This window comes from Pelobates fuscus, chromosome 6, assembly GCF_036172605.1.
Source record: "Pelobates fuscus isolate aPelFus1 chromosome 6, aPelFus1.pri, whole genome shotgun sequence".
NCBI classification, from domain to species: domain Eukaryota; kingdom Metazoa; phylum Chordata; class Amphibia; order Anura; family Pelobatidae; genus Pelobates; species Pelobates fuscus.
Genome location: NC_086322.1, coordinates 201,903,495 through 201,924,313, shown reverse-complemented (window position 1 = coordinate 201,924,313; position 20,819 = coordinate 201,903,495). Strand labels below are relative to the sequence as shown.

General features: G+C 36.8%; 21 non-coding genes across 21 annotated transcripts; all 21 read right to left on the bottom strand.

Moving 5' to 3' along the window:
• Positions 1–1,007: 1,007 nt before the first annotated feature.
• TRNAF-GAA (transfer RNA phenylalanine (anticodon GAA)) lies at positions 1,008–1,080 on the bottom strand. Its single transcript has one exon. It is a non-coding gene; the product is annotated as a tRNA-Phe (tRNA).
• A 756-nt stretch (positions 1,081–1,836) lies between these two features.
• Positions 1,837–1,909, bottom strand: TRNAF-GAA (transfer RNA phenylalanine (anticodon GAA)). Its single transcript has one exon. It is a non-coding gene; the product is annotated as a tRNA-Phe (tRNA).
• An 893-nt stretch (positions 1,910–2,802) lies between these two features.
• TRNAF-GAA (transfer RNA phenylalanine (anticodon GAA)) lies at positions 2,803–2,875 on the bottom strand. Its single transcript has one exon. It is a non-coding gene; the product is annotated as a tRNA-Phe (tRNA).
• Positions 2,876–3,905: 1,030 nt separating this feature from the next.
• TRNAF-GAA (transfer RNA phenylalanine (anticodon GAA)) lies at positions 3,906–3,978 on the bottom strand. The gene has a single exon. It is a non-coding gene; the product is annotated as a tRNA-Phe (tRNA).
• A 756-nt stretch (positions 3,979–4,734) lies between these two features.
• TRNAF-GAA (transfer RNA phenylalanine (anticodon GAA)) lies at positions 4,735–4,807 on the bottom strand. The gene has a single exon. It is a non-coding gene; the product is annotated as a tRNA-Phe (tRNA).
• Positions 4,808–6,384: 1,577 nt separating this feature from the next.
• On the bottom strand, positions 6,385–6,457 carry TRNAF-GAA (transfer RNA phenylalanine (anticodon GAA)). The gene has a single exon. It is a non-coding gene; the product is annotated as a tRNA-Phe (tRNA).
• A 968-nt stretch (positions 6,458–7,425) lies between these two features.
• On the bottom strand, positions 7,426–7,498 carry TRNAF-GAA (transfer RNA phenylalanine (anticodon GAA)). The gene has a single exon. It is a non-coding gene; the product is annotated as a tRNA-Phe (tRNA).
• Positions 7,499–8,397: 899 nt separating this feature from the next.
• Positions 8,398–8,470, bottom strand: TRNAF-GAA (transfer RNA phenylalanine (anticodon GAA)). The gene has a single exon. It is a non-coding gene; the product is annotated as a tRNA-Phe (tRNA).
• Positions 8,471–9,220: 750 nt separating this feature from the next.
• Positions 9,221–9,293, bottom strand: TRNAF-GAA (transfer RNA phenylalanine (anticodon GAA)). Its single transcript has one exon. It is a non-coding gene; the product is annotated as a tRNA-Phe (tRNA).
• An 892-nt stretch (positions 9,294–10,185) lies between these two features.
• TRNAF-GAA (transfer RNA phenylalanine (anticodon GAA)) lies at positions 10,186–10,258 on the bottom strand. Its single transcript has one exon. It is a non-coding gene; the product is annotated as a tRNA-Phe (tRNA).
• A 756-nt stretch (positions 10,259–11,014) lies between these two features.
• Positions 11,015–11,087, bottom strand: TRNAF-GAA (transfer RNA phenylalanine (anticodon GAA)). Its single transcript has one exon. It is a non-coding gene; the product is annotated as a tRNA-Phe (tRNA).
• Positions 11,088–11,837: 750 nt separating this feature from the next.
• TRNAF-GAA (transfer RNA phenylalanine (anticodon GAA)) lies at positions 11,838–11,910 on the bottom strand. The gene has a single exon. It is a non-coding gene; the product is annotated as a tRNA-Phe (tRNA).
• Positions 11,911–12,802: 892 nt separating this feature from the next.
• On the bottom strand, positions 12,803–12,875 carry TRNAF-GAA (transfer RNA phenylalanine (anticodon GAA)). The gene has a single exon. It is a non-coding gene; the product is annotated as a tRNA-Phe (tRNA).
• A 756-nt stretch (positions 12,876–13,631) lies between these two features.
• Positions 13,632–13,704, bottom strand: TRNAF-GAA (transfer RNA phenylalanine (anticodon GAA)). Its single transcript has one exon. It is a non-coding gene; the product is annotated as a tRNA-Phe (tRNA).
• Positions 13,705–14,596: 892 nt separating this feature from the next.
• Positions 14,597–14,669, bottom strand: TRNAF-GAA (transfer RNA phenylalanine (anticodon GAA)). The gene has a single exon. It is a non-coding gene; the product is annotated as a tRNA-Phe (tRNA).
• Positions 14,670–15,561: 892 nt separating this feature from the next.
• Positions 15,562–15,634, bottom strand: TRNAF-GAA (transfer RNA phenylalanine (anticodon GAA)). The gene has a single exon. It is a non-coding gene; the product is annotated as a tRNA-Phe (tRNA).
• A 756-nt stretch (positions 15,635–16,390) lies between these two features.
• On the bottom strand, positions 16,391–16,463 carry TRNAF-GAA (transfer RNA phenylalanine (anticodon GAA)). Its single transcript has one exon. It is a non-coding gene; the product is annotated as a tRNA-Phe (tRNA).
• An 892-nt stretch (positions 16,464–17,355) lies between these two features.
• On the bottom strand, positions 17,356–17,428 carry TRNAF-GAA (transfer RNA phenylalanine (anticodon GAA)). The gene has a single exon. It is a non-coding gene; the product is annotated as a tRNA-Phe (tRNA).
• Positions 17,429–18,403: 975 nt separating this feature from the next.
• On the bottom strand, positions 18,404–18,476 carry TRNAF-GAA (transfer RNA phenylalanine (anticodon GAA)). The gene has a single exon. It is a non-coding gene; the product is annotated as a tRNA-Phe (tRNA).
• An 895-nt stretch (positions 18,477–19,371) lies between these two features.
• Positions 19,372–19,444, bottom strand: TRNAF-GAA (transfer RNA phenylalanine (anticodon GAA)). The gene has a single exon. It is a non-coding gene; the product is annotated as a tRNA-Phe (tRNA).
• Positions 19,445–20,145: 701 nt separating this feature from the next.
• TRNAF-GAA (transfer RNA phenylalanine (anticodon GAA)) lies at positions 20,146–20,218 on the bottom strand. The gene has a single exon. It is a non-coding gene; the product is annotated as a tRNA-Phe (tRNA).
• Between the last annotated feature and the right edge of the window lie 601 nt (positions 20,219–20,819).

Sequence of the window (20,819 nt, the reverse complement as noted above, 5' to 3'; positions counted from 1 at the left end):
TTTGGAACGGCGAGCATATTCAAAAAAAAAAAAACAACTCGGATCAAGTACAGAACAGATATAAGTTGTGCAAGCTTCAACATATTCTGATTTACAGTGATTTATTAGAATGTTGAACCCACTGATGAGATCCCAATTTCGTTGTTGAAGAGGATAACTAATGTGTGGAGCACGTTTTCCAAAAAATAAACGTTGTCAAAACGGAGATATTGAAAAGGACAGCTGATCTTAAAAGGTGAGACTAAGTATGTTTCAGAAGTTAGAAACCATTGCCAATGCTTGGGATTTAAGTCTGGGCATTTTAAGTTTACAGTTCTCCACTCCAATATTATCAAGTTATAACCACGACTAGGGATCTTCGGATGTGCCGGATAACATTCTTCCAACAGTGAACATTTTGATAGTAGAACATAGAAAATAAAGCAACAAAAAGATGCCAACGCCAAGAAGTTTTAATCCAAGTCAAGCCAGAAGTAACATATATGATCACTTACATGCTGATGTACATATGTTTCTGCTCAACATTAGCAATAATGTGAAGAACATGCAGATAATGCAACCATGCTTAAAAGTAAATCATGGGACACTTTTAATCTAATTCAAGCCAGAAGTAACATATGTGATCACTTACATGCTGATGTACATATGTTTCTGCTCAACATTAGCAATAATGTGAAGAACATGCAGATAATGCAACCATGCTTAAAAGTAAATCATGGGACACTTTTAATCTAAGTCAAGCCAGAAGTAACATATGTGATCACTTACATGCTGATGTACATATGTTTCTGCTCAACATTAGCAATAATGTGAAGAACATGCAGATAATGCAACCATGCTTAAAAGTAAATCATGGGACACTTTTAATCTAATTCAAGCCAGAAGTAACATATGTGATCACTTACATGCTGATGTACATATGTTTCTGCTCAACATTAGCAATAATGTGAAGAACATGCAGATAATGCAACCATGCTTAAAAGTAAATCATGGGACATTGCAACCAATGCCGAAACCCGGGATCGAACCAGGGACCTTTAGATCTTCAGTCTAACGCTCTCCCAACTGAGCTATTTCGGCTTCCCGTTCATGTAGTATTTCGCTTTTGGAACGGCGAGCATATTCAAAAAAAAAAAACAACTCGGATCAAGTACAGAACAGATATAAGTTGTGCAAGCTTCAACATATTCTGATTTACAGTGATTTATTAGAATGTTGAACCCACTGATGAGATCCCAATTTCGTTGTTGAAGAGGATAACTAATGTGTGGAGCACGTTTTCCAAAAAATAAACGTTGTCAAAACTGAGATATTGAAAAGGACAGCTGATCTTAAAAGGTGAGACTAAGTATGTTTCAGAAGTTAGAAACCATTGCCAATGCTTGGGATTTAAGTCTGGGCATTTTAAGTTTACAGTTCTCCACTCCAATATTATCAAGTTATAACCACGACTAGGGATCTTCGGATGTGCCGGATAACATTCTTCCAACAGTGAACATTTTGATAGTAGAACATAGAAAATAAAGCAACAAAAAGATGCCAACGCCAAGAAGTTTTAATCCAAGTCAAGCCAGAAGTAACATATATGATCACTTACATGCTGATGTACATATGTTTCTGCTCAACATTAGCAATAATGTGAAGAACATGCAGATAATGCAACCATGCTTAAAAGTAAATCATGGGACACTTTTAATCTAATTCAAGCCAGAAGTAACATATGTGATCACTTACATGCTGATGTACATATGTTTCTGCTCAACATTAGCAATAATGTGAAGAACATGCAGATAATGCAACCATGCTTAAAAGTAAATCATGGGACATTGCAACCAATGCCGAAACCCGGGATCGAACCAGGGACCTTTAGATCTTCAGTCTAACGCTCTCCCAACTGAGCTATTTCGGCTTCCCGTTCATGTAGTATTTCGCTTTTGGAACGGCGAGCATATTCAAAAAAAAAAAACAACTCGGATCAAGTACAGAACAGATATAAGTTGTGCAAGCTTCAACATATACTGATTTACAGTGATTTATTAGAATGTTGAACCCACTGATGAGATCCCAATTTCGTTGTTGAAGAGGATAACTAATGTGTGGAGCACGTTTTCCAAAAAATAAACGTTGTCAAAACGGAGATATTGAAAAGGACAGCTGATCTTAAAAGGTGAGACTAGGTATGTTTCAGAAGTTAGAAACCATTGCCAATGCTTGGGATTTAAGTCTGGGCATTTTAAGTTAACAGTTCTCCACTCCAATATTATCAAGTTATAACCACGACTAGGGATCTTCGGATGTGCCGGATAACATTCTTCCAACAGTGAACATTTTGATAGTAGAACATAGAAAATAAAGCAACAAAAAGATGCCAACGCCAAGAAGTTTTAATCCAAGTCAAGCCAGAAGTAAAATATGTGATCACTTACATGCTGATGTACATATGTTTCTGCTCAACATTAGCAATAATGTGAAGAACATGCAGATAATGCAACCATGCTTAAAAGTAAATCATGGGACACTTTTAATCTAAGTCAAGCCAGAAGTAACATATGTGATCACTTACATGCTGATGTACATATGTTTCTGCTCAACATTAGCAATAATGTGAAGAACATGCAGATAATGCAACCATGCTTAAAAGTAAATCATGGGACACTTTTAATCTAATTCAAGCCAGAAGTAACATATGTGATCACTTACATGCTGATGTACATATGTTTCTGCTCAACATTAGCAATAATGTGAAGAACATGCAGATAATGCAACCATGCTTAAAAGTAAATCATGAGACATTGCAACCAATGCCGAAACCCGGGATCGAACCAGGGACCTTTAGATCTTCAGTCTAACGCTCTCCCAACTGAGCTATTTCGGCTTCCCGTTCATGTAGTATTTCGCTTTTGGAACGGCGAGCATATTCAAAAAAAAAAAACAACTCGGATCAAGTACAGAACAGATATAAGTTGTGCAAGCTTCAACATATTCTGATTTACAGTGATTTATTAGAATGTTGAACCCACTGATGAGATCCCAATTTCGTTGTTGAAGAGGATAACTAATGTGTGGAGCACGTTTTCCAAAAAATAAACGTTGTCAAAACGGAGATATTGAAAAGGACAGCTGATCTTAAAAGGTGAGACTAAGTATGTTTCAGAAGTTAGAAACCATTGCCAATGCTTGGGATTTAAGTCTGGGCATTTTAAGTTTACAGTTCTCCACTCCAATATTATCAAGTTATAACCACGACTAGGGATCTTCGGATGTGCCGGATAACATTCTTCCAACAGTGAACATTTTGATAGTAGAACATAGAAAATAAAGCAACAAAAAGATGCCAACGCCAAGAAGTTTTAATCCAAGTCAAGCCAGAAGTAACATATATGATCACTTACATGCTGATGTACATATGTTTCTGCTCAACATTAGCAATAATGTGAAGAACATGCAGATAATGCAACCATGCTTAAAAGTAAATCATGGGACACTTTTAATCTAATTCAAGCCAGAAGTAACATATGTGATCACTTACATGCTGATGTACATATGTTTCTGCTCAACATTAGCAATAATGTGAAGAACATGCAGATAATGCAACCATGCTTAAAAGTAAATCATGGGACACTTTTAATCTAAGTCAAGCCAGAAGTAACATATGTGATCACTTACATGCTGATGTACATATGTTTCTGCTCAACATTAGCAATAATGTGAAGAACATGCAGATAATGCAACCATGCTTAAAAGTAAATCATGGGACACTTTTAATCTAATTCAAGCCAGAAGTAACATATGTGATCACTTACATGCTGATGTACATATGTTTCTGCTCAACATTAGCAATAATGTGAAGAACATGCAGATAATGCAACCATGCTTAAAAGTAAATCATGGGACATTGCAACCAATGCCGAAACCCGGGATCGAACCAGGGACCTTTAGATCTTCAGTCTAACGCTCTCCCAACTGAGCTATTTCGGCTTCCCGTTCATGTAGTATTTCGCTTTTGGAACGGCGAGCATATTCAAAAAAAAAAAACAACTCGGATCAAGTACAGAACAGATATAAGTTGTGCAAGCTTCAACATATTCTGATTTACAGTGATTTATTAGAATGTTGAACCCACTGATGAGATCCCAATTTCGTTGTTGAAGAGGATAACTAATGTGTGGAGCACGTTTTCCAAAAAATAAACGTTGTCAAAACTGAGATATTGAAAAGGACAGCTGATCTTAAAAGGTGAGACTAAGTATGTTTCAGAAGTTAGAAACCATTGCCAATGCTTGGGATTTAAGTCTGGGCATTTTAAGTTTACAGTTCTCCACTCCAATATTATCAAGTTATAACCACGACTAGGGATCTTCGGATGTGCCGGATAACATTCTTCCAACAGTGAACATTTTGATAGTAGAACATAGAAAATAAAGCAACAAAAAGATGCCAACGCCAAGAAGTTTTAATCCAAGTCAAGCCAGAAGTAACATATGTGATCACTTACATGCTGATGTACATATGTTTCTGCTCAACATTAGCAATAATGTGAAGAACATGCAGATAATGCAACCATGCTTAAAAGTAAATCATGGGACACTTTTAATCTAATTCAAGCCAGAAGTAACATATGTGATCACTTACATGCTGATGTACATATGTTTCTGCTCAACATTAGCAATAATGTGAAGAACATGCAGATAATGCAACCATGCTTAAAAGTAAATCATGGGACATTGCAACCAATGCCGAAACCCGGGATCGAACCAGGGACCTTTAGATCTTCAGTCTAACGCTCTCCCAACTGAGCTATTTCGGCTTCCTGTTCATGTAGTATTTCGCTTTTGGAACGGCGAGCATATTCAAAAAAAAAAAACAACTCGGATCAAGTACAGAACAGATATAAGTTGTGCAAGCTTCAACATATACTGATTTACAGTGATTTATTAGAATGTTGAACCCACTGATGAGATCCCAATTTCGTTGTTGAAGAGGATAACTAATGTGTGGAGCACGTTTTCCAAAAAATAAACGTTGTCAAAACGGAGATATTGAAAAGGACAGCTGATCTTAAAAGGTGAGACTAAGTATGTTTCAGAAGTTAGAAACCATTGCCAATGCTTGGGATTTAAGTCTGGGCATTTTAAGTTTACAGTTCTCCACTCCAATATTATCAAGTTATAACCACGACTAGGGATCTTCGGATGTGCCGGATAACATTCTTCCAACAGTGAACATTTTGATAGTAGAACATAGAAAATAAAGCAACAAAAAGATGCCAACGCCAAGAAGTTTTAATCCAAGTCAAGCCAGAAGTAACATATGTGATCACTTACATGCTGATGTACATATGTTTCTGCTCAACATTAGCAATAATGTGAAGAACATGCAGATAATGCAACCATGCTTAAAAGTAAATCATGGGACACTTTTAATCTAATTCAAGCCAGAAGTAACATATGTGATCACTTACATGCTGATGTACATATGTTTCTGCTCAACATTAGCAATAATGTGAAGAACATGCAGATAATGCAACCATGCTTAAAAGTAAATCATGGGACATTGCAACCAATGCCGAAACCCGGGATCGAACCAGGGATCTTCAGTCTAACGCTCTCCCAACTGAGCTATTTCGGCTTCCTGTTCATGTAGTATTTCGCTTTTGGAACGGCGAGCATATTCAAAAAAAAAAAACAACTCGGATCAAGTACAGAACAGATATAAGTTGTGCAAGCTTCAACATATACTGATTTACAGTGATTTATTAGAATGTTGAACCCACTGATGAGATCCCAATTTCGTTGTTGAAGAGGATAACTAATGTGTGGAGCACGTTTTCCAAAAAATAAACGTTGTCAAAACGGAGATATTGAAAAGGACAGCTGATCTTAAAAGGTGAGACTAAGTATGTTTCAGAAGTTAGAAACCATTGCCAATGCTTGGGATTTAAGTCTGGGCATTTTAAGTTAACAGTTCTCCACTCCAATATTATCAAGTTATAACCACGACTAGGGATCTTCGGATGTGCCGGATAACATTCTTCCAACAGTGAACATTTTGATAGTAGAACATAGAAAATAAAGCAACAAAAAGATGCCAACGCCAAGAAGTTTTAATCCAAGTCAAGCCAGAAGTAACATATGTGATCACTTACATGCTGATGTACATATGTTTCTGCTCAACATTAGCAATAATGTGAAGAACATGCAGATAATGCAACCATGCTTAAAAGTAAATCATGGGACACTTTTAATCTAAGTCAAGCCAGAAGTAACATATGTGATCACTTACATGCTGATGTACATATGTTTCTGCTCAACATTAGCAATAATGTGAAGAACATGCAGATAATGCGACCATGCTTAAAAGTAAATCATGGGACATTGCAACCAATGCCGAAACCCGGGATCGAACCAGGGACCTTTAGATCTTCAGTCTAACGCTCTCCCAACTGAGCTATTTCGGCTTCCCGTTCATGTAGTATTTCGCTTTTGGAATGGCGAGCATATTCAAAAAAAAAAACAACGCGGATCAAGTACAGAACAGATATAAGTTGTGCAAGCTTCAACATATACTGATTTACAGTGATTTATTAGAATGTTGAACCCACTGATGAGATCCCAATTTCGTTGTTGAAGAGGATAACTAATGTGTGGAGCACGTTTTCCAAAAAATAAACGTTGTCAAAACGGAGATATTGAAAAGGACAGCTGATCTTAAAAGGTGAGACTAAGTATGTTTCAGAAGTTAGAAACCATTGCCAATGCTTGGGATTTAAGTCTGGGCATTTTAAGTTTACAGTTCTCCACTCCAATATTATCAAGTTATAACCACGACTAGGGATCTTCGGATGTGCCGGATAGCATTCTTCCAACAGTGAACATTTTGATAGTAGAACATAGAAAATAAAGCAACAAAAAGATGCCAACGCCAAGAAGTTTTAATCCAAGTCAAGCCAGAAGTAACATATGTGATCACTTACATGCTGATGTACATATGTTTCTGCTCAACATTAGCAATAATGTGAAGAACATGCAGATAATGCAACCATGCTTAAAAGTAAATCATGGGACACTTTTAACCCCTTAAGGACACATGACGTGTGTGACACGTCATGATTCCCTTTTATTCCAGAAGTTTGGTCCTTAAGGGGTTAATCTAAGTCAAGCCAGAAGTAACATATGTGATCACTTACATGCTGATGTACATATGTTTCTGCTCAACATTAGCAATAATGTGAAGAACATGCAGATAATGCAACCATGCTTAAAAGTAAATCATGGGACACTTTTAATCTAATTCAAGCCAGAAGTAACATATGTGATCACTTACATGCTGATGTACATATGTTTCTGCTCAACATTAGCAATAATGTGAAGAACATGCAGATAATGCAACCATGCTTAAAAGTAAATCATGGGACATTGCAACCAATGCCGAAACCCAGGATCGAACCAGGGACCTTTAGATCTTCAGTCTAACGCTCTCCCAACTGAGCTATTTCGGCTTCCCGTTCATGTAGTATTTCGCTTTTGGAACGGCGAGCATATTCAAAAAAAAAAAAAAAAAAAAACTCGGATCAAGTACAGAACAGATATAAGTTGTGCAAGCTTCAACATATACTGATTTACAGTGATTTATTAGAATGTTGAACCCACTGATGAGATCCCAATTTCGTTGTTGAAGAGGATAACTAATGTGTGGAGCACGTTTTCCAAAAAATAAACGTTGTCAAAACGGAGATATTGAAAAGGACAGCTGATCTTAAAAGGTGAGACTAAGTATGTTTCAGAAGTTAGAAACCATTGCCAATGCTTGGGATTTAAGTCTGGGCATTTTAAGTTTACAGTTCTCCACTCCAATATTATCAAGTTATAACCACGACTAGGGATCTTCGGATGTGCCGGATAACATTCTTCCAACAGTGAACATTTTGATAGTAGAACATAGAAAATAAAGCAACAAAAAGATGCCAACGCCAAGAAGTTTTAATCCAAGTCAAGCCAGAAGTAACATATGTGATCACTTACATGCTGATGTACATATGTTTCTGCTCAACATTAGCAATAATGTGAAGAACATGCAGATAATGCAACCATGCTTAAAAGTAAATCATGGGACACTTTTAATCTAAGTCAAGCCAGAAGTAACATATGTGATCACTTACATGCTGATGTACATATGTTTCTGCTCAACATTAGCAATAATGTGAAGAACATGCAGATAATGCAACCATGCTTAAAAGTAAATCATGGGACACTTTTAATCTAATTCAAGCCAGAAGTAACATATGTGATCACTTACATGCTGATGTACATATGTTTCTGCTCAACATTAGCAATAATGTGAAGAACATGCAGATAATGCAACCATGCTTAAAAGTAAATCATGGGACATTGCAACCAATGCCGAAACCCGGGATCGAACCAGGGACCTTTAGATCTTCAGTCTAACGCTCTCCCAACTGAGCTATTTCGGCTTCCCGTTCATGTAGTATTTCGCTTTTGGAACGGCGAGCATATTCAAAAAAAAAAAACAACTCGGATCAAGTACAGAACAGATATAAGTTGTGCAAGCTTCAACATATACTGATTTACAGTGATTTATTAGAATGTTGAACCCACTGATGAGATCCCAATTTCGTTGTTGAAGAGGATAACTAATGTGTGGAGCACGTTTTCCAAAAAATAAACGTTGTCAAAACGGAGATATTGAAAAGGACAGCTGATCTTAAAAGGTGAGACTAAGTATGTTTCAGAAGTTAGAAACCATTGCCAATGCTTGGGATTTAAGTCTGGGCATTTTAAGTTAACAGTTCTCCACTCCAATATTATCAAGTTATAACCACGACTAGGGATCTTCGGATGTGCCGGATAACATTCTTCCAACAGTGAACATTTTGATAGTAGAACATAGAAAATAAAGCAACAAAAAGATGCCAACGCCAAGAAGTTTTAATCCAAGTCAAGCCAGAAGTAACATATGTGATCACTTACATGCTGATGTACATATGCTCAACATTAGCAATAATGTGAAGAACATGCAGATAATGCAACCATGCTTAAAAGTAAATCATGGGACACTTTTAATCTAATTCAAGCCAGAAGTAACATATGTGATCACTTACATGCTGATGTACATATGTTTCTGCTCAACATTAGCAATAATGTGAAGAACATGCAGATAATGCAACCATGCTTAAAAGTAAATCATGGGACATTGCAACCAATGCCGAAACCCGGGATCGAACCAGGGACCTTTAGATCTTCAGTCTAACGCTCTCCCAACTGAGCTATTTCGGCTTCCCGTTCATGTAGTATTTCGCTTTTGGAATGGCGAGCATATTCAAAAAAAAAAACAACTCGGATCAAGTACAGAACAGATATAAGTTGTGCAAGCTTCAACATATACTGATTTACAGTGATTTATTAGAATGTTGAACCCACTGATGAGATCCCAATTTCGTTGTTGAAGAGGATAACTAATGTGTGGAGCACGTTTTCCAAAAAATAAACGTTGTCAAAACGGAGATATTGAAAAGGACAGCTGATCTTAAAAGGTGAGACTAAGTATGTTTCAGAAGTTAGAAACCATTGCCAATGCTTGGGATTTAAGTCTGGGCATTTTAAGTTTACAGTTCTCCACTCCAATATTATCAAGTTATAACCACGACTAGGGATCTTCGGATGTGCCGGATAGCATTCTTCCAACAGTGAACATTTTGATAGTAGAACATAGAAAATAAAGCAACAAAAAGATGCCAACGCCAAGAAGTTTTAATCCAAGTCAAGCCAGAAGTAACATATGTGATCACTTACATGCTGATGTACATATGTTTCTGCTCAACATTAGCAATAATGTGAAGAACATGCAGATAATGCAACCATGCTTAAAAGTAAATCATGGGACACTTTTAATCTAAGTCAAGCCAGAAGTAACATATGTGATCACTTACATGCTGATGTACATATGTTTCTGCTCAACATTAGCATTAATGTGAAGAACATGCAGATAATGCAACCATGCTTAAAAGTAAATCATTGGACACTTTTAATCTAATTCAAGCCAGAAGTAACATATGTGATCACTTACATGCTGATGTACATATGTTTCTGCTCAACATTAGCAATAATGTGAAGAACATGCAGATAATGCAACCATGCTTAAAAGTAAATCATGGGACATTGCAACCAATGCCGAAACCCGGGATCGAACCAGGGACCTTTAGATCTTCAGTCTAACGCTCTCCCAACTGAGCTATTTCGGCTTCCCGTTCATGTAGTATTTCGCTTTTGGAATGGCGAGCATATTCAAAAAAAAAAAACAACTCGGATCAAGTACAGAACAGATATAAGTTGTGCAAGCTTCAACATATACTGATTTACAGTGATTTATTAGAATGTTGAACCCACTGATGAGATCCCAATTTCGTTGTTGAAGAGGATAACTAATGTGTGGAGCACGTTTTCCAAAAAATAAACGTTGTCAAAACGGAGATATTGAAAAGGACAGCTGATCTTAAAAGGTGAGACTAAGTATGTTTCAGAAGTTAGAAACCATTGCCAATGCTTGGGATTTAAGTCTGGGCATTTTAAGTTTACAGTTCTCCACTCCAATATTATCAAGTTATAACCACGACTAGGGATCTTCGGATGTGCCGGATAACATTCTTCCAACAGTGAACATTTTGATAGTAGAACATAGAAAATAAAGCAACAAAAAGATGCCAACGCCAAGAAGTTTTAATCCAAGTCAAGCCAGAAGTAACATATGTGATCACTTACATGCTGATGTACATATGTTTCTGCTCAACATTAGCAATAATGTGAAGAACATGCAGATAATGCAACCATGCTTAAAAGTAAATCATGGGACACTTTTAATCTAATTCAAGCCAGAAGTAACATATGTGATCACTTACATGCTGATGTACATATGTTTCTGCTCAACATTAGCAATAATGTGAAGAACATGCAGATAATGCAACCATGCTTAAAAGTAAATCATGGGACATTGCAACCAATGCCGAAACCCGGGATCGAACCAGGGACCTTTAGATCTTCAGTCTAACGCTCTCCCAACTGAGCTATTTCGGCTTCCCGTTCATGTAGTATTTCGCTTTTGGAACGGCGAGCATATTCAAAAAAAAAAAACAACTCGGATCAAGTACAGAACAGATATAAGTTGTGCAAGCTTCAACATATACTGATTTACAGTGATTTATTAGAATGTTGAACCCACTGATGAGATCCCAATTTCGTTGTTGAAGAGGATAACTAATGTGTGGAGCACGTTTTCCAAAAAATAAACGTTGTCAAAACGGAGATATTGAAAAGGACAGCTGATCTTAAAAGGTGAGACTAAGTATGTTTCAGAAGTTAGAAACCATTGCCAATGCTTGGGATTTAAGTCTGGGCATTTTAAGTTAACAGTTCTCCACTCCAATATTATCAAGTTATAACCACGACTAGGGATCTTCGGATGTGCCGGATAACATTCTTCCAACAGTGAACATTTTGATAGTAGAACATAGAAAATAAAGCAACAAAAAGATGCCAACGCCAAGAAGTTTTAATCCAAGTCAAGCCAGAAGTAACATATGTGATCACTTACATGCTGATGTACATATGCTCAACATTAGCAATAATGTGAAGAACATGCAGATAATGCAACCATGCTTAAAAGTAAATCATGGGACACTTTTAATCTAATTCAAGCCAGAAGTAACATATGTGATCACTTACATGCTGATGTACATATGTTTCTGCTCAACATTAGCAATAATGTGAAGAACATGCAGATAATGCAACCATGCTTAAAAGTAAATCATGGGACATTGCAACCAATGCCGAAACCCGGGATCGAACCAGGGACCTTTAGATCTTCAGTCTAACGCTCTCCCAACTGAGCTATTTCGGCTTCCCGTTCATGTAGTATTTCGCTTTTGGAATGGCGAGCATATTCAAAAAAAAAAACAACTCGGATCAAGTACAGAACAGATATAAGTTGTGCAAGCTTCAACATATACTGATTTACAGTGATTTATTAGAATGTTGAACCCACTGATGAGATCCCAATTTCGTTGTTGAAGAGGATAACTAATGTGTGGAGCACGTTTTCCAAAAAATAAACGTTGTCAAAACGGAGATATTGAAAAGGACAGCTGATCTTAAAAGGTGAGACTAAGTATGTTTCAGAAGTTAGAAACCATTGCCAATGCTTGGGATTTAAGTCTGGGCATTTTAAGTTTACAGTTCTCCACTCCAATATTATCAAGTTATAACCACGACTAGGGATCTTCGGATGTGCCGGATAGCATTCTTCCAACAGTGAACATTTTGATAGTAGAACATAGAAAATAAAGCAACAAAAAGATGCCAACGCCAAGAAGTTTTAATCCAAGTCAAGCCAGAAGTAACATATGTGATCACTTACATGCTGATGTACATATGTTTCTGCTCAACATTAGCAATAATGTGAAGAACATGCAGATAATGCAACCATGCTTAAAAGTAAATCATGGGACACTTTTAATCTAAGTCAAGCCAGAAGTAACATATGTGATCACTTACATGCTGATGTACATATGTTTCTGCTCAACATTAGCATTAATGTGAAGAACATGCAGATAATGCAACCATGCTTAAAAGTAAATCATTGGACACTTTTAATCTAATTCAAGCCAGAAGTAACATATGTGATCACTTACATGCTGATGTACATATGTTTCTGCTCAACATTAGCAATAATGTGAAGAACATGCAGATAATGCAACCATGCTTAAAAGTAAATCATGGGACATTGCAACCAATGCCGAAACCCGGGATCGAACCAGGGACCTTTAGATCTTCAGTCTAACGCTCTCCCAACTGAGCTATTTCGGCTTCCCGTTCATGTAGTATTTCGCTTTTGGAATGGCGAGCATATTCAAAAAAAAAAAACAACTCGGATCAAGTACAGAACAGATATAAGTTGTGCAAGCTTCAACATATACTGATTTACAGTGATTTATTAGAATGTTGAACCCACTGATGAGATCCCAATTTCGTTGTTGAAGAGGATAACTAATGTGTGGAGCACGTTTTCCAAAAAATAAACGTTGTCAAAACGGAGATATTGAAAAGGACAGCTGATCTTAAAAGGTGAGACTAAGTATGTTTCAGAAGTTAGAAACCATTGCCAATGCTTGGGATTTAAGTCTGGGCATTTTAAGTTTACAGTTCTCCACTCCAATATTATCAAGTTATAACCACGACTAGGGATCTTCGGATGTGCCGGATAACATTCTTCCAACAGTGAACATTTTGATAGTAGAACATAGAAAATAAAGCAACAAAAAGATGCCAACGCCAAGAAGTTTTAATCCAAGTCAAGCCAGAAGTAACATATGTGATCACTTACATGCTGATGTACATATGTTTCTGCTCAACATTAGCAATAATGTGAAGAACATGCAGATAATGCAACCATGCTTAAAAGTAAATCATGGGACACTTTTAATCTAATTCAAGCCAGAAGTAACATATGTGATCACTTACATGCTGATGTACATATGTTTCTGCTCAACATTAGCAATAATGTGAAGAACATGCAGATAATGCAACCATGCTTAAAAGTAAATCATGGGACATTGCAACCAATGCCGAAACCCGGGATCGAACCAGGGACCTTTAGATCTTCAGTCTAACGCTCTCCCAACTGAGCTATTTCGGCTTCCCGTTCATGTAGTATTTCGCTTTTGGAATGGCGAGCATATTCAAAAAAAAAAACAACTCGGATCAAGTACAGAACAGATATAAGTTGTGCAAGCTTCAACATATACTGATTTACAGTGATTTATTAGAATGTTGAACCCACTGATGAGATCCCAATTTCGTTGTTGAAGAGGATAACTAATGTGTGGAGCACGTTTTCCAAAAAATAAACGTTGTCAAAACGGAGATATTGAAAAGGACAGCTGATCTTAAAAGGTGAGACTAAGTATGTTTCAGAAGTTAGAAACCATTGCCAATGCTTGGGATTTAAGTCTGGGCATTTTAAGTTTACAGTTCTCCACTCCAATATTATCAAGTTATAACCACGACTAGGGATCTTCGGATGTGCCGGATAACATTCTTCCAACAGTGAACATTTTGATAGTAGAACATAGAAAATAAAGCAACAAAAAGATGCCAACGCCAAGAAGTTTTAATCCAAGTCAAGCCAGAAGTAACATATGTGATCACTTACATGCTGATGTACATATGTTTCTGCTCAACATTAGCAATAATGTGAAGAACATGCAGATAATGCAACCATGCTTAAAAGTAAATCATGGGACACTTTTAATCTAAGTCAAGCCAGAAGTAACATATGTGATCACTTACATGCTGATGTACATATGTTTCTGCTCAACATTAGCAATAATGTGAAGAACATGCAGATAATGCAACCATGCTTAAAAGTAAATCATGGGACACTTTTAATCTAATTCAAGCCAGAAGTAACATATGTGATCACTTACATGCTGATGTACATATGTTTCTGCTCAACATTAGCAATAATGTGAAGAACATGCAGATAATGCAACCATGCTTAAAAGTAAATCATGGGACATTGCAACCAATGCCGAAACCCGGGATCGAACCAGGGACCTTTAGATCTTCAGTCTAACGCTCTCCCAACTGAGCTATTTCGGCTTCCCGTTCATGTAGTATTTCGCTTTTGGAATGGCGAGCATATTCAAAAAAAAAAACAACTCGGATCAAGTACAGAACAGATATAAGTTGTGCAAGCTTCAACATATACTGATTTACAGTGATTTATTAGAATGTTGAACCCACTGATGAGATCCCAATTTCGTTGTTGAAGAGGATAACTAATGTGTGGAGCACGTTTTCCAAAAAATAAACGTTGTCAAAACGGAGATATTGAAAAGGACAGCTGATCTTAAAAGGTGAGACTAAGTATGTTTCAGAAGTTAGAAACCATTGCCAATGCTTGGGATTTAAGTCTGGGCATTTTAAGTTAACAGTTCTCCACTCCAATATTATCAAGTTATAACCACGACTAGGGATCTTCGGATGTGCCGGATAACATTCTTCCAACAGTGAACATTTTGATAGTAGAACATAGAAAATAAAGCAACAAAAAGATGCCAACGCCAAGAAGTTTTAATCCAAATCAAGCCAGAAGTAACATATGTGATCACTTACATGCTGATGTACATATGTTTCTGCTCAACATTAGCAATAATGTGAAGAACATGCAGATAATGCAACCATGCTTAAAAGTAAATCATGGGACACTTTTAATCTAAGTCAAGCCAGAAGTAACATATGTGATCACTTACATGCTGATGTACATATGTTTCTGCTCAACATTAGCAATAATGTGAAGAACATGCAGTTAATGCAACCATGCTTAAAAGTAAATCATGGGACACTTTTAATCTAATTCAAGCCAGAAGTAACATATGTGATCACTTACATGCTGATGTACATATGTTTCTGCTCAACATTAGCAATAATGTGAAGAACATGCAGATAATGCAACCATGCTTAAAAGTAAATCATGGGACATTGCAACCAATGCCGAAACCCGGGATCGAACCAGGGACCTTTAGATCTTCAGTCTAACGCTCTCCCAACTGAGCTATTTCGGCTTCCCGTTCATGTAGTATTTCGCTTTTGGAATGGCGAGCATATTCAAAAAAAAAAAACAACTCGGATCAAGTACAGAACAGATATAAGTTGTGCAAGCTTCAACATATACTGATTTACAGTGATTTATTAGAATGTTGAACCCACTGATGAGATCCCAATTTCGTTGTTGAAGAGGATAACTAATGTGTGGAGCACGTTTTCCAAAAAATAAACGTTGTCAAAACGGAGATATTGAAAAGGACAGCTGATCTTAAAAGGTGAGACTAAGTATGTTTCAGAAGTTAGAAACCATTGCCAATGCTTGGGATTTAAGTCTGGGCATTTTAAGTTTACAGTTCTCCACTCCAATATTATCAAGTTATAACCACGACTAGGGATCTTCGGATGTGCCGGATAACATTCTTCCAACAGTGAACATTTTGATAGTAGAACATAGAAAATAAAGCAACAAAAAGATGCCAACGCCAAGAAGTTTTAATCCAAATCAAGCCAGAAGTAACATATGTGATCACTTACATGCTGATGTACATATGTTTCTGCTCAACATTAGCAATAATGTGAAGAACATGCAGATAATGCAACCATGCTTAAAAGTAAATCATGGGACACTTTTAATCTAAGTCAAGCCAGAAGTAACATATGTGATCACTTACATGCTGATGTACATATGTTTCTGCTCAACATTAGCAATAATGTGAAGAACATGCAGATAATGCAACCATGCTTAAAAGTAAATCATGGGACATTGCAACCAATGCCGAAACCCGGGATCGAACCAGGGACCTTTAGATCTTCAGTCTAACGCTCTCCCAACTGAGCTATTTCGGCTTCCCGTTCATGTAGTATTTCGCTTTTGGAATGGCGAGCATATTCAAAAAAAAAAACAACTCGGATCAAGTACAGAACAGATATAAGTTGTGCAAGCTTCAACATATACTGATTTACAGTGATTTATTAGAATGTTGAACCCACTGATGAGATCCCAATTTCGTTGTTGAAGAGGATAACTAATGTGTGGAGCACGTTTTCCAAAAAATAAACGTTGTCAAAACGGAGATATTGAAAAGGACAGCTGATCTTAAAAGGTGAGACTAAGTATGTTTCAGAAGTTAGAAACCATTGCCAATGCTTGGGATTTAAGTCTGGGCATTTTAAGTTTACAGTTCTCCACTCCAATATTATCAAGTTATAACCACGACTAGGGATCTTCGGATGTGCCGGATAACATTCTTCCAACAGTGAACATTTTGATAGTAGAACATAGAAAATAAAGCAACAAAAAGATGCCAACGCCAAGAAGTTTTAATCCAAGTCAAGCCAGAAGTAACATATGTGATCACTTACATGCTGATGTACATATGTTTCTGCTCAACATTAGCAATAATGTGAAGAACATGCAGATAATGCAACCATGCTTAAAAGTAAATCATGGGACACTTTTAATCTAAGTCAAGCCAGAAGTAACATATGTGATCACTTACATGCTGATGTACATATGTTTCTGCTCAACATTAGCAATAATGTGAAGAACATGCAGATAATGCAACCATGCTTAAAAGTAAATCATGGGACACTTTTAATCTAATTCAAGCCAGAAGTAACATATGTGATCACTTACATGCTGATGTACATATGTTTCTGCTCAACATTAGCAATAATGTGAAGAACATGCAGATAATGCAACCATGCTTAAAAGTAAATCATGGGACATTGCAACCAATGCCGAAACCCGGGATCGAACCAGGGACCTTTAGATCTTCAGTCTAACGCTCTCCCAACTGAGCTATTTCGGCTTCCCGTTCATGTAGTATTTCGCTTTTGGAACGGCGAGCATATTCAAAAAAAAAAAACAACTCGGATCAAGTACAGAACAGATATAAGTTGTGCAAGCTTCAACATATTCTGATTTACAGTGATTTATTAGAATGTTTAACCCACTGATGAGATCCCAATTTCGTTGTTGAAGAGGATAACTAATGTGTGGAGCACGTTTTCCAAAAAATAAACGTTGTCAAAACGGAGATATTGAAAAGGACAGCTGATCTTAAAAGGTGAGACTAAGTATGTTTCAGAAGTTAGAAACCATTGCCAATGCTTGGGATTTAAGTCTGGGCATTTTAAGTTTACAGTTCTCCACTCCAATATTATCAAGTTATAACCACGACTAGGGATCTTCGAATAAAGCAACAAAAAGATGCCAACGCCAAGAAGTTTTAATCCAAGTCAAGCCAGAAGTAACATATATGATCACTTACATGCTGATGTACATATGTTTCTGCTCAACATTAGCAATAATGTGAAGAACATGCAGATAATGCAACCATGCTTAAAAGTAAATCATGGGACACTTTTAATCTAATTCAAGCCAGAAGTAACATATGTGATCACTTACATGCTGATGTACATATGTTTCTGCTCAACATTAGCAATAATGTGAAGAACATGCAGATAATGCAACCATGCTTAAAAGTAAATCATGGGACACTTTTAATCTAAGTCAAGCCAAAAGTAACATATGTGATCACTTACATGCTGATGTACATATGTTTCTGCTCAACATTAGCAATAATGTGAAGAACATGCAGATAATGCAACCATGCTTAAAAGTAAATCATGGGACACTTTTAATCTAATTCAAGCCAGAAGTAACATATGTGATCACTTACATGCTGATGTACATATGTTTCTGCTCAACATTAGCAATAATGTGAAGAACATGCAGATAATGCAACCATGCTTAAAAGTAAATCATGGGACATTGCAACCAATGCCGAAACCCAGGATCGAACCAGGGACCTTTAGATCTTCAGTCTAACGCTCTCCCAACTGAGCTATTTCGGCTTCCCGTTCATGTAGTATTTCGCTTTTGGATCGGTGAGCATATTCAAAAAAAAAAAAAACAACTCGGATCAAGTACAGAACAGATATAAGTTGTGCAAGCTTCAACATATACTGATTTACAGTGATTTATTAGAATGTTGAACCCACTGATGAGCTCCCAATTTCGTTGTTGAAGAGGATAACTAATGTGTGGAGCACGTTTTCCAAAAAATAAACGTTGTCAAAACGGAGATATTGAAAAGGACAGCTGATCTTAAAAGGTGAGACTAAGTATGTTTCAGAAGTTAGAAACCATTGCCAATGCTTGGGATTTAAGTCTGGGCATTTTAAGTTAACAGTTCTCCACTCCAATATTATCAAGTTATAACCACGACTAGGGATCTTCGGATGTGCCGGATAACATTCTTCCAACAGTGAACATTTTGATAGTAGAACATAGAAAATAAAGCAACAAAAAGATGCCAACGCCAAGAAGTTTTAATCCAAGTCAAGCCAGAAGTAACATATGTGATCACTTACATGCTGATGTACATATGTTTCTGCTCAACATTAGCAATAATGTGAAGAACATGCAGATAATGCAACCATGCTTAAAAGTAAATCATGGGACACTTTTAATCTAAGTCAAGCCAGAAGTAACATATGTGATCACTTACATGCTGATGTACATATGTTTCTGCTCAACATTAGCAATAATGTGAAGAACATGCAGATAATGCAACCATGCTTAAAAGTAAATCATGGGACACTTTTAATCTAATTCAAGCCAGAAGTAACATATGTGATCACTTACATGCTGATGTACATATGTTTCTGCTCAACATTAGCAATAATGTGAAGAACATGCAGATAATGCAACCATGCTTAAAAGTAAATCATGGGACACTGCAACCAATGCCGAAACCCGGGATCGAACCAGGGACCTTTAGATCTTCAGTCTAACGCTCTCCCAACTGAGCTATTTCGGCTTCCCGTTCATGTAGTATTTCGCTTTTGGAACGGCGAGCATATTCAAAAAAAAAAAACAACTCGGATCAAGTACAGAACAGATATAAGTTGTGCAAGCTTCAACATATTCTGATTTACAGTGATTTATTAGAATGTTTAACCCACTGATGAGATCCCAATTTCGTTGTTGAAGAGGATAACTAATGTGTGGAGCACGTTTTCCAAAAAATAAACGTTGTCAAAACGGAGATATTGAAAAGGACAGCTGATCTTAAAAGGTGAGACTAAGTATGTTTCAGAAGTTAGAAACCATTGCCAATGCTTGGGATTTAAGTCTGGGCATTTTAAGTTTACAGTTCTCCACTCCAATATTATCAAGTTATAACCACGACTAGGGATCTTCGAATAAAGCAACAAAAAGATGCCAACGCCAAGAAGTTTTAATCCAAGTCAAGCCAGAAGTAACATATATGATCACTTACATGCTGATGTACATATGTTTCTGCTCAACATTAGCAATAATGTGAAGAACATGCAGATAATGCAACCATGCTTAAAAGTAAATCATGGGACACTTTTAATCTAATTCAAGCCAGAAGTAACATATGTGATCACTTACATGCTGATGTACATATGTTTCTGCTCAACATTAGCAATAATGTGAAGAACATGCAGATAATGCAACCATGCTTAAAAGTAAATCATGGGACATTGCAACCAATGCCGAAACCCGGGATCGAACCAGGGACCTTTAGATCTTCAGTCTAACGCTCTCCCAACTGAGCTATTTCGGCTTCCCGTTCATGTAGTATTTCGCTTTTGGAATGGCGAGCATATTCAAAAAAAAAAACAACTCGGATCAAGTACAGAACAGATATAAGTTGTGCAAGCTTCAACATATACTGATTTACAGTGATTTATTAGAATGTTGAACCCACTGATGAGATCCCAATTTCGTTGTTGAAGAGGATAACTAATGTGTGGAGCACGTTTTCCAAAAAATAAACGTTGTCAAAACGGAGATATTGAAAAGGACAGCTGATCTTAAAAGGTGAGACTAAGTATGTTTCAGAAGTTAGAAACCATTGCCAATGCTTGGGATTTAAGTCTGGGCATTTTAAGTTAACAGTTCTCCACTCCAATATTATCAAGTTATAACCACGACTAGGGATCTTCGGATGTGCCGGATAACATTCTTCCAACAGTGAACATTTTGATAGTAGAACATAGAAAATAAAGCAACAAAAAGATGCCAACGCCAAGAAGTTTTAATCCAAATCAAGCCAGAAGTAACATATGTGATCACTTACATGCTGATGTACATATGTTTCTGCTCAACATTAGCAATAATGTGAAGAACATGCAGATAATGCAACCATGCTTAAAAGTAAATCA